At 45.1% G+C, this 13,009-nt stretch overlaps 1 pseudogene; it reads left to right on the top strand.

Moving 5' to 3' along the window:
- The first annotated feature begins 11,568 nt into the window (after positions 1-11,568).
- On the top strand, positions 11,569-11,920 carry LOC717787 (E3 ubiquitin-protein ligase PPP1R11 pseudogene; annotated as a pseudogene).
- Positions 11,921-13,009: the final 1,089 nt, after the last annotated feature.

Raw genomic sequence — 13,009 nt, 5'->3', positions numbered from 1 at the left:
TTGAGTCTGTTTAGCTGCAAAATGACCATTCTGTAATACCTTTCTAAGAAACAGAGATGCAAATAACATAATCTGATAAGCACATACCTTGCTTTAGTGAGAGGACCCTAGGAACAATAGTTGAACAAGCAGAACAAACTGTCAGAACCAGCATCTCGAAGTTTCCAAAGAACTTAGATTTACATGGTGCTTGGGCCCTTGAAACACACATTAGGAATTCTGTGTCAGGCTCTTACCATCCATCCATTGAAAGAAAAGTGCAATGCCTCACCAAGATCTGCTGTTTCTGGCTGTGAATTAATATGGATTTGCAGCAACTTCAATTCTTGCCTCCTCAGAAGAAAAAATTGACTGAGGGGCATAAGGCAGAAGGAAAGACTGAGGCAAGTTTCAGAGCAGAAGTGAAAACTTATTTTTTTTTTTTTGAGATGGAGTCTCGCTCTGTCTCCCAGGCTGGACTGCAGTGGCCGGATCTCAGCTCACTGCAAGCTCCGCCTCCTGGGTTTACGCCATTCTCCTGCCTCAGCCTCCCGAGTAGCTGGGACTACAGGCGCTCGCCACCTCGCCCGGCTAGTTTTTTGTATTTTTAGTAGAGACGGGGTTTCACCGTGTTAGCCAGGATGGTCTCGATCTCCTGACCTCATGATCCGCCTGTCTCGGTCTCCCAAAGTGCTGCGAATACAGGCTTGAGCCACCCCGCCCGGCCGTGAAAACTTATTAAAAAGCTTCAGAGTAGGATGGAAAGGAAGTAAAGTACACTTGGAAGAGGGCCAAGTGGGCAACTTCAGTCAAGTGCTCTGATTCTTCCCTTGGGGTGGGCTGTCCGCATGCTCAGTGACCTGCCAGCACTTGGGAAGGAACATGCGCAGTGTGTTTACTGGCGTTGTACGCATGCGCCTTTGAGGTGTTCTTCCCTTACTAGGTGAATGTGCCTAGCAGGTCATATATCAGTTAAACTCCGCCATTTTGCCTCTTAGTAGGCATGTGTGAGCCCACCTGTCCAACTCCTGAGATCTTATCGGGGAGCTGGTGATCACCAGCTTCAGCTGTTCCTGTTTATTGGAAGACTGCCTTTCCCTGGTGCTGGATGCTGCCAATTATTGTTTTAGAGAGACAGTTAACAACTGCCTGCCCATCACCTGATGGTCACCCGACATTCCTGGTGTGTGGGGGGGGTGGAGGTGAGGGAAGCCCTCCCCTGCTCTGTTCATGTCTGACTATACCTACCACTACCTACCATAACACTACATTTGCTGTCCTACTATACCTACTACTATCTACCATAACACTACCATTTGCTAACATTTCACGACATTTGCTTTCTCTGTATGTATATATATATCAGCACTGGCCAATGTAAATTTCTTTGATGATAAAAATGTTTTGTACCTTCACTGTCCAATACTGTAGCCACTGGCCACATGTAGCTGTTGTACACTTAAAATGTGGCCACTGTAACTGAGGAAGAGAATTTTTTTTTTCTTTTTTGAGATGGAGTCTCGCTCTGTTGCCCAGGCTGGAGTGCAGTGGCGCGATCTCGGCTCACTACAAGCTCCGCCTCCCAGGTTCATGCCATTCTCCTGCCTCAGCCTCCCAAGTAGCTGGGACTACAGGTGCCTGCCACCACGCCCAGCTAATTTTATATATATATATTTTTTAGTATAGACAGGGTTTCACCCTGTTAGCCAGGATGGTCTCGATCTCCTGACCTTATGATCCGCCCACCTCGGCCTCCCAAAGTGCTGGGATTACAGGCATGAGACACCACGCCCGGCCAGGAACAGAATTTTAAATTGTATTTATTTTTAATTAATTTTAAATTAAGCATAAAAAACATGTGGCTAGTGGTGCTGAATTGGACAACACAGCCCATGGAAATATATTCTTGCATTTTGTTGAACCACTTGAAAATAAGTTTCAGACATCATGACACTTCACACTTAAATTTTTATTTCTGGCCGGGCGCGGTGGCTCAAGCCTGTAATCCCAGCACTTTGGGAGGCCGAGACGGGCGGATCACGAGGTCGGGAGATCGAGACCATCCTGGCTAACATGGTGAAACCCCGTCTCTACTAAAAAATACAAAAAACTAGCCGGGCGAGGTGGCGGGCGCCTGTAGTCCCAGCTACTGGGGAGGCTGAGGCAGGAGAATGGCGTAAACCCGGGAGGCGGAGCTTGCAGTGAGCTGAGATCCGGCCACTGCACTCCAGCCTGGGCGGCAGAGCGAGACTCCGTCTCCAAAAAAAAAAAAAAAATTTTTATTTCTTCAGAATAAGGACATTTTTCCTATGTAACCAGGGTACTCTTGTCAGAAGCGTTTGAACCAGAGCAACTCTGTCTTGAATAGGGGCTAGGGAAAAGAAGGCTGAGACTGACTGGGCTGCATTCCCAGGAGGTTAGGCATTCTTAGTCACAGGATGAAATTGGAAGTCAGCACAAGATACAGATCATTAAAGACCTTGCTGATAAAACAGGATGCAGTAGGCTGGGCGCGGTGGCTCATGCTGTAATCCCAGCACTTTGGGAGGCTGAGGTGGATGGATCACTTGCGGTCAGGAGTTCTAGACCATCCTGGCCAACATGGTGAAGCCCCATCTCTACTAAAAATACAAAAATTAGCCGGGTGTGAGGGTGAACAGCTGTAATCCCAGCTACTCAGGTGCCTGAGGCAGGAGAATCACTTGAATGCGGGAGGCGGAGGTTGCAGTGAGCTGAGATTGCCCCACTGCACACCAGCCTGGGTGACAGGTGAGACTCTGTCTCAAAAAAAAAAAAAAAAAAAAGAACCAAACAAAAAAAAAGAAACAAAAAACGGCTGGGCATGGTGGCTCACGCCTGTAATCCCAGCACTTTGGGAGGCTAAGGTGGGTGGATCACCTGAGGTCAGGAGTTCAAGAGCAGCCTGGGCAACATGGTGAAACCCCATCTCTACTAAAGATACAAAAATTAGCTGGGCATGATGACGAGTGCCTGTAGCTACTTGGGAGGCTGAGGTGGGAAAATCACTTGAACCGTTGCAGTGAGCTGAAATCGTGCCACTGCACTCCAGCCTAGGTGAAAGACGAAGACTTTGTCTCAAAAACAAAACATGATGCAGTAAAGAAGCTGACCAAAACTAAGATGGCCATGCAAATTACCTCTGGTCATCCTCACTGTTCATTATAAGCTAATTATAATGTATTAGCATGCTAAAAGACACTCCCACAAGCGTCATGACAGTTTACAAATGCCATGGCAATGTCTGGAAATTACTCTATATGATCTAAAAAGGGGAGGAACCCTCAGTTCCCAGAATTGCCCACCCCTTTTGTGAGAAACTCATGAATCATCCACCCCTCATTTAGCATATAATCAAGAAATTACTATAAGTATGATCAGTTGACTAGCCCATGCCACTGCTCTGTCTATGGAGTAGCCATTCTTTATTCCTTTACTTTCTTAATAAACTTGCTTTCTCTTTACTCTATGAACTTGTCCCAAATTATTTATTTACTTATTTTTTTTTGAGAGACAGAGTCTCACTCTGTCACCCAGGCTGGAGTGCAGTGGTGCGATCTCGGCTCACCGCAACCTCCACCTCCCAGGTTCAAGTGATTCTCCTGCCTCAGCTTCCCAAGTAGCTGGGACTACAGGTGCGTGCCACCACGTCTAGCTCATTTTTGTATTTTTTAGTAGAGATGGGGTCTCACTATATGTTGGCCAGGCTGGTCTCAAACTCCTGACCTCAAGTGATCCACCTGCCTCGGCCTCCCAAAGTGCTGGGATTATAAGCATGAGCCACCGTGCCTGGCCCTGAATTCTTTCTTGGACGAGGTCCAACAATCCTCTTTTGGGGTCTGGATCCGGACGCCTTTCTGGTAACATCTTCTTCACTACCACAAAGGGAGTATACTGAGGAGACCCCCAACTCAAAGGAAAGAGACTGAATCACGGATTGCCCGACTTTGGGTAAGTGGTGGGGTACATTTTACCCGGGTAAAGGATGGAATTGAGTTAGAGGCCCAACTTAGGAGAGTTAGTTTTTCCTGAGACAGACAGGGTTAAAGGCCCCTCTTAATAAAAGGCAAGGATGCTTGACCGAACTTGGGTTCAAGGCCCAACTTAGGAAGGTAAGAGTCCTTCCTAATATTTAGGTTAGAGTCTTCCCTCAGTAAACTCCCTCTTGGTTAAAAACTGGTTTTGGGCTGGGCGCGGTGGCTCATGCTGTAATCCTAGCTCTTAGGGAGGGACAGGCAGGGAGACAGCTTGAGCCCAGGAGTTCAAGACCTGCCTGGATAATATATTGAGACCCCGTTCTCCACAAAAAGGAAAAAAAAAAGAAGGATTTGGCATTATGGGATGTTAACCTATCTTTGAATTAATCTGCCTTGCGCTGCTTGCTGATGGCTATGGGTGACAGGATTAGACATGTACAGGACCATGGGACATAGGAGCTTTTTCCTCCCCCAAAAGAGGGCAACTTGAGAGCTGATGGGTCTGCTGGATAAGATCCCTTCATGACTGACAAGCAGCTGCCTGAACTTTTGAGTCAGTGTCGCTGCAATGGGTGGGTCTTTCTCCCACCCGCCTGAGCTCCTGGCCTTCCCCACCTCATCGCAGGCAATGCTTTTCTCTCTCTCTCATTCTCTCCTTTCCCTTTCCTATCTTTTCTGTTATACAGGGCGACCATCTTGCCCAGAGACCAAATGTTGAAACTGCTGGTCAGAGGTCATTCCACCCCACTTTGAATAAAGATAATATGACCCAAACAGGGGCAAGTTTGAGCCTTACCAGTTCAATACTGGGTGCTAAGCAGAGTAGTTAATATGTATGTTTTGTCTCACATATTTTGTTCTGGCTGGATGGAAAATGTTAATTTGGTTATCCCATGCAATCCCTTGAACGGCATCTTACAAAATTGAGAGGCTTTTGCCTGTGGTTCCATGGAAAGGAAAAAGATGATTTTCCTTGGTGTTGCAGCTTGGCCCCCAGGGCTATGGTGCGGCAAGCAGGGTCACTAAGGTCACTCAGGGAAAGGGAACCCAGAAACCTGGCATGCAGGCAAAAGGGTAAGAATTTCTTACTGGTCAGGCTTGTGCGCTCTCTCTGTGCAAACTGGTTGTAGGAATCGTAAAAATCACTGTCTCCTCTGCAGTTTTGATTAATGAGAAAAAGGATTTGTGAGGCTAGTCTTAAACCATAGTGAATCAGGTGTACTTTGTGCTATGAATTTGTCTTTCTATATCGTTCTGTCATAAAGAGGGGTACCTTATGATGGAACATGGGCTTAGAACCCCATAAGCCTGCTGTTCAGATGGAACATGGGCTTAGAACCCCATAAGCCTGCTGTTCAAACCAGCCCGGCAAACTGGTCAGTTACAAACTTTGCTGCAGGTCCCTGAAGCAAACAAAAAAAAACTGGATGAGGTTTGTATTAGTCCATTTTCACACTGCCATAAAGAAATACCTGAGACCGGATAAATTATAAAGGAAAGAGGTTTAATTGACTTACAGTTCCACATGACTGGGGAGGGCTCAGGAAACTTACAATCAGGGTGGAAGGCAAAGGAAAAGCAAGGCACCTTCTTCATAAGGCAGCAGGAGAGAGAGAAGAGCAAAGGAGAAACTTCCAAATACTAATAAAACCATCAGATCTCGTGAGAACTCACTCACTATCACGAGAAAAGCATGGGGGAAACAGCCCCCATGATCCAATCACCTCCCTCCCTCAACACATGAGGATTACACGTCCCTCCCTTCACATGTGGGGATTACAATTTTTTTTTTTTTTTTTTTTTTTTGAGACGGAGTCTGGCTCTGTTGCCCGGGCTGGAGTGCAGTGGCTGGATCTCAGCTCACTGCAAGCGCTGCCTCCCAGGTTTACGCCATTCTCCTGCCTCAGCCTCCCGAGTAGCTGGGACTACAGGCGCCCGCCACCTTGCCGGGCTAGTTTTTTGTATTTTTTAGTAGAGACGGGGTTTCACCGTGTTAGCCAGGATGGTCTTGATCTCCTGACCTCGTGATCCGCCCGTCTCGGCCTCCCAAAGTGCTGGGATTACAGGCTTGAGCCACCGCGCCCGGCCAAGGGGATTACAATTTGAGATGAGATTTTGGTAGGGACATGGAGTCAAACAATATCAAGGTTTCCCTCTGGTCTTGTTTGATGTCTTTGGGAGCTTGACCTTATACCACATGGCGGTACTTTCTCTTGGTTTCCACCATCCAGGGAACAGGAGTTTTGGGATTCATGTCATAGTTAGCCTTAAAAATTATCTTGAGGCTGGGTGTGGTGGCTCATGCCTGTAATCCCAGCACTTTGGGAGCCCGAGGTGGGCTTATCACCTGAGGTCAGGAGTTCACAACTAGCCTGGCCAACATGACGAAACCCCATCTCTACTAAAAATACAAAAATTAGCTGGGCATGTTGGCACGTGCCTGTAATCTCAGCTATTTGGGAGGCTGAGGCAGGAGAATCTCTTGATCTCCAGAGGCAGAGGTTGCAGTGAGCCAAGATTGAGCCACTGCGCTCCAGCCTGGGTGACAGAGTGAGACTTCATCTCAAAAAAAAAGAAAAAAAAATTATCTTGAGCAGTTAAAAGCCATTGCAAGCTCAAAATTGACTGCTCTAGGCTCCTTCTGGGAACAGCAATGGACACTGCCCAGTGGTGTAGCTCAGTAGCTAAGGCTTTGTCTTTTCACCATGGTGGCCCAGGTTTAATTTTTGGCCTAGGAAATGAGTTATTTCTGTCATGTGGCCTTTGCCATTCATTGAGTCTCTTTCCCTCCATGAACAACTTCCGACTTCCCTTCTTGAATCTTCCTTTCTCTGAGCACCTGAAGTGCTATGAGGTTACCTTTAGTAAAGTTCGAAAGCCAGAAATATTGGCCATTTGGCCAGGCTACAGTCGGGTAATAAGAGATTTTAAAAGATTTCTTTTTTAAAGAGTGCTATGGTTAAAATCAGCTTAGTTAAAAGCAGATATTCAAGTTATAAGTATATTTAAAAGATCTTTATATTTTTTTTCTCTTTTGGATCTTATTTTTCTAAAGAAAAAAATTGTTTTCTCCTTAGTTGACTGAATTGTTTTTCTCCCTTTTGTCTTCTTGCCTGTCCACATGAGAGGACCTAAGATAATTTCTTTCTTTTTCTTTTTTTTTTGAAGACAGAGTCTTGCTCTGTCACCCAGGCTGGAGTGCAATGGTGCAATCTTGGCTCACTGCAACCTCTACCTCCTGAGGTTCAAGAGATTCTCCCACCTCAGCCTCCCGAGTAGCTGGGATTACAGGCGCCCGCCACCACGCCCAGCTAATTTTTGTATTTTTTTAAATAGAGACAGAGTTTCACCATGTTGGCCAGGTTGGTCTCAAACTCCTGACCTTGTGATCCGCCTGCCTCGGCCTCCCAAAGTGCTGAGATTACAGGCGTGAGCCTCCGCGCCCGGCCAAAAGGACCTGAGATAATTTCTAACAGACTGTGACTCCTTGGGAAGAACGGAGGAGATGCCACAGATACTGTTTTGGGAAAAACCTCTATTTTCCTCCTGAAACCCCAGGAATTAGAACTGAATATATTGATCCCTCTGGAAATCTAAGGCTCTGTTCTGTTTTGCATTGTATTATCTGACGTTTCTTACTTTGGGTGGTATCAGAAATTACTTCACATTATGAGAGAGCTTTGGTGTGTAATAACTAGGTGGAGGATATACTTTTGGGCATTGCTAATGGCAATTAAGGGAGGATTCTCAGCTCTTCACATGTTTGGATCAGAGAAGCATGCTCTTGGCCGCCTAGAAGGTATGGATATGTCCCCACTGCCACTGAGAGATAAGACTCTGTTGGGAGATGGGCTGATTCCCTCCTTTTTGGGGATCCAGGATCTGGTGTAAAAATGAGACCCTTAATTTGGGGGGAATCTGTTTTGCCTTCCAGCTGTATGGGCTTATTAGGTCCTAGAAATTAGCTAGGTGTGGTGGCTCACGCCTGTAATCCCAGCACTTTAGGAGGCCGAGGTGGGTTGATCACATGAGACCAGGAGTTCGAGACCAGCCTGGCCAACATGACGAAACCCCGTCTCTACTAAAAATACAAAAATTAGCTAGATGTGGTGGTGCATGCCTGTAATCCCAACTACTTGGGAAACTGAGACATGACAATCACTTGAACCTGGGAGGCAGAGGTTGCAGTGAACTGATATTGCACCACTGTACTCTAGCCTGAGTGACAGAGTGAGACCCTGTCTCAAAAATATGTAAATAATTTTTTTAAAAAAGAAAGAAACTACATGCTCTAAAAAGAAACTTAAAAACTGGCAAATGAAAAATCTTACAACTACTGGATCTTCTGTGTATTTTTATGTGTTGTGTGTGTGATGTTTATATAAGAAAGAGCTCTGATTAATTGGTTTAAAAACAATAAGCCCTTAAATATTTTGTCAGAAAAATAAAAACTGCAATGCTTTTCAGTTCATGTGACTTTAATAAGCTTTGGGAAATAAAGACAGTTTTAAAGATTATTGGTAAAATAAAAATGTCTTCAAAATTTAGATATTTGGTCTAAATTAGGCAGGCCAGCTATTAGGTTTGCTAAATGCTTTAACGTCATAAACTGCTTCTTTGACTTTTGAAAATCTTTCCACTGACCTGCTTTTAAGTCATTAAAATCTGGGGACAGGTGGAGTTAGTCATGGCCTGCATCTGGAAAGAGTTAGACCTCATCTGCGTTTCTGTCTGGTGTCTTAGGTTCTACTCCTGGTACATAATTAGAATCACTTACCAGATTTTTCAGCAAAAATAAAGGTTGCTAAGAGTTAACATTATTGTAACATGTAATTGAGACTACTGAAGAAACACTTCTACTTGCAAGGTGTGTAAGAAAAGTGAAATGTAAGGCCAGGCCTGGTGCCTCACGCCTGTCATCCCAGCACTTTGGGAGGCGGAGGCGAGTGGATCACCTGAGGTCAGGAGTTCGAGACCAGCCTGGCCAACATGGCAAAACCACGTCTCTACTAAAAATACAAAAATTAGTCGGGTGTGGTGGTGCGCTGCTTAGTCCCAGCTACTGGGGAGGCTGAGGCAGGAGAATCGCTTGAACCCGGGAGGCAGAAGTTGCAGTGAACCGAGATCGTGCCATTACACTCCAGCCTTGGCAACAGAGTGAGACTCCGTTTGAAAAAAAAAAAAGAAAAGTGAAATATGTTTTTGGTAAAAGATTATAAGAAGGCATAGGAATGTGAGTGCTTTCTTTTTGGCCTAGTTTATAGGGTTAAAGGATTGTTTTAAGTTAGATAGGATAAAGCTGAAGGTTTGAGCAAGTTGCATAAGATTTGTGAAAAATTAATCTTGTAAAAGAAATTCTGCGTAGAAAGTAAAAAGTTTCCTCTTCAAAGTTTCTCTTCTGGTTAAAAAATAAATCATAAGTGTTAGAAAGAATATTTCTTTTAAAAACTAACTTCTTTCAAGCCTCCTTGCTTTGTGTTAATAACTCTTTGTTAAGCCCTATTCTATGTAGCTGTTAAATATTTTTTAAAAAATACATTCGATGTACTTTAACCAAACCATTTATGCTAAACGTGCCCACACGCATGTTCCAACTTGCAGCTTATGCCTCTTCCTTATTTAAAAATATTATTACTTTTCTAAGTCCTTTGGCAAACAACTTCCTCTTTTCCTTTGTTCTCTATTGCCTTTACCTATTTTAAAAAGTTTTAAATTATTAGCCAGTCAGGTTTTAGTTTAAATTGTAAGGTCTAGCTCCAGTCAATGAAGACAAAACACAGTAGCAAAAACAAGCTGCTTAAAAAATAAAGAGTGCTGGCCGGGCTCGGTGGCTCATGCCTGTAATCCCAGCACTTTGGGAGGCCGGGGTGGGCAGATCACCTGAGGTCGGGAGTTCGAGACCAGCCTGACCAATATGGAGAAACCCCATCTCTACTAAAAAAATTAGCCGGGTGTGGTGGCACATGCCTGTAATCCCAGCTACTAGGGAGGCTGAGGCAGAGAATCGCTTGAAGTTCAACCTCCGGGAGGCGGAGGTTGCGGTGAGCCGAGATCGCACCATTGCACTCCAGCCTGGGCAAGAAGAGCAAAACTCCATCTCAAAAAAATAAAAAATAAAAAAAAATAAACATTGCTTCCCTCCTTTGTTCAGGTGTGCTCTCGTCATTGTTCCATCTGCAAAAAACACCCTTTCTGCAAAAAGTAAAATTACCTTGCTAAAAAAACTTTTTTGTCTAAATGCTAATTTTTCCTTACAGTACCAAGAAACAAGCATTTTACATATAACATTCTGTGTGTAAACATATTGGCTGAAATTAAAGTTTTTCCATAAATTGAACATTGGAATAAAAGCACAACAGGGTTTTCTATTTTTTCTTTTTCTTTTTCTTTTTTTTTTTTTTTTTGAGCCAGACTCTCTGTTGCCCAGGCTGGAGTGCAGTGGTGTGATCTCAACTCACTGCAACCTTCACCTCCTGGTTCAAGTGATTCTCTTGCCTCCGCCTCCCAAGTAGCTGGGACTACAGGTGCGCACCACTCCGCCCGGCTATTTTTTTTTTTTTTTTTTTTGTATTTTTAGTAGAGATGGGGTTTCACCATGTTGGTCAGGCTGGTCTCAAACTCCTGACCTCTGATGATCTACCCACCTTGGCCTCCCAAAGTGCTGGGATTACAGGTATGAGCCACCAGGCTTGGCCATGAACAAGATTTGTATGTAATATTAAAGGATAATGAAGATTTTTGTTTGCCTTTTGAATAAACCACAGGAAAAAGAAAGGAAAGACAAGAGATAGATTGTTTGGAAAGCTAAGTCTTCCCTCTATCAATAAGTAAAGTTTTATGCCTTTTAAAAATTTTTGAGTTATTTTTGGCTAAATGAATAACTTAGGGTGACCTAGAATTCTATTTTATAATAGCAAGTATTTTAAACCTTTGATATTTGACAAACTTTCCAAAATCAAATTATAAATTTTATATTTTTCTGACTTAATTAATGTTTTAGATATTAGGTCCCCTAAAGTCCAAAAATGATATATTTGACTTATTTGTATAAAAAAATCACCCAGAAGCAGAGTCGGAAGGGGAGTTGGTCAGGTTATCCCCAGGGGGTGGAGAAGAGGAGGCCCAGGAAGAGGGGGTAAAAAGAAGGTGGAGGATCCTGACTACCACTGAATCCAATACTGCTTCTCCTAGACCTGAGGCATAAAAAGAGAAGGGTGTGAAGGCCGGGCGCGGTGGCTCAAGCCTGTAATCCCAGCACTTTGGGAGGCCGAGACGGGCGGATCACGAGGTCAGGAGATCAAGACCATCCCAACATGGGCTAACATGGTGAAACCCTGTCTCCACTAAAAAATACAAAAAACTAGCCGGGCGAGGTGGCGGGCGCCTGTAGTCCCAGCTACTCGGGAGGCTGAGTCAGGAGAATGGCGTGAACCCGGGAGGCGGAGCTTGCAGTGAGCTGAGATCCGGCCACTGCACTCCAGCCTGGGCGACAGAGCGAGACTCCATCTCAAAAAAAAAAAAAAAAAAAAAAAAAAAAAAAAAAAAAAGAGAAGGGTGTCTCATCCCCCTTCCTCCTCTCCTCCCTCTCCTGAGCCTTAGCCATGGCCGAGGCAGGCGCTGGGCTGAGCGAGACTGTCACTGAGACAACGGTTACCGTGACAACCGAGCCCGAGAACCGCAGCTTTACCATCAAACTTCGGAAACGGAAACCAGAGAAAAAGGTGGAATGGACAAGTGACACTGTGGACAATGAGCGCATGCGCCGCCGCTCATCAAAATGCTGTTGTATTTATGAAAAACCCCGGGGCTTTTGGCGACAGCTCCACGGAAAGTGATGAGGAGGAAGAAGAGGGCTGTGGTCATACACACTGTGTACGTGGCCACCGCAAAGGATGGCGTCGTGCAACCCTGGGACCGACCCCCACCACGCCTTCCCGGCCTCCTGACCCTTCCCAGCCCCCAGCAGGGCCAATGCAGCGCTAAATTCCTCTTTCCCCCACCCTTCCTGAATGTATCCATGTGCTTTCTTCTCCAGTACCCTCCTTCTCTCTCTTCTGCCTGATAGAGGGAAGAGGAAGAGGAGGGTAGACAGAGATCCTGGAATTCTGACTTGCTGCTATTTCAGAACCCAGACTCCTGAGTTCCCCCAGTTCTCATTTTTCCTCCCAATACCCACCCTACTCTCTCGAGGGATCTAGGCACCTTGATCCCAGCCTCTTCCTTTTGTTCTCGCTGTCAAACTGCCTGTCCTGGGATCTGGTTATCTTGGCCGTGCACTCTCAACTTGAGTAGCAAACACCGAAATTGGGTTTTCAACAGTCCCAGCTTTCACTGCCAGGGTCCCAGTCAGATTCCAGAAATTCTCACCCTGACTGTGCTTGCTAATACTGGTTTAGAGCTATCCCACTAAAATATTTAATCCTAATTCTTAGTCCTTGCCTGTGGGATATGGGGTCCTACAGGAGACCTCAGGGCTCCCAGCCCTTCTCCTGCTAACTCTCCTCATGCCCTCAAGAGGAGTTAGAAGAGAGTTCCTTGTCATTCTCACCTCTAATGGAAGATGGAACAAGAAATAATCATATTCGTTCTTCGCACCCTTCTCCTGTGATCTAGGATTTCTGACAAAGCTGGCTTGAAACTCGTCACTTAGAGCCAACTATCTCCTCAGCCTTTTGTTTTTCAGCTTCAGAGACAGATTTAGTATAGTCCCAAGGACCTGGGTCCCTGGGAGAGGAAGGAAAAGGGAAGGAGCAAAGAGATGAGGGTATGTCCCCTACACTACACACTTACCTCTTAATTCCTAGGCTTTGATTTCTCTGCCAGCCCAGATGTTCAGTTCTCTTGGCCCTCCCTACCCCTTTGCTGGGATCTGGTTGTCATTTTCTTTTACCAGTTCTTTTGCCATACACAGTTGTAGAGACCAGTCAAATCCACACCACCACTGAGATCTCATTCATTGCCACAGATGCACAAAATAAATAACCCAAAATCACATGCACAAAAAGTCATACAGGAAACACTGTCAAATATGAAAT

Source organism: Macaca mulatta, chromosome 1 (genome assembly GCF_049350105.2).
Source record: "Macaca mulatta isolate MMU2019108-1 chromosome 1, T2T-MMU8v2.0, whole genome shotgun sequence".
Lineage (NCBI taxonomy): Eukaryota > Metazoa > Chordata > Mammalia > Primates > Cercopithecidae > Macaca > Macaca mulatta.
Note: the sequence above shows the minus strand (reverse complement) of the source record. Positions and strands in the feature narration are given on the sequence as shown.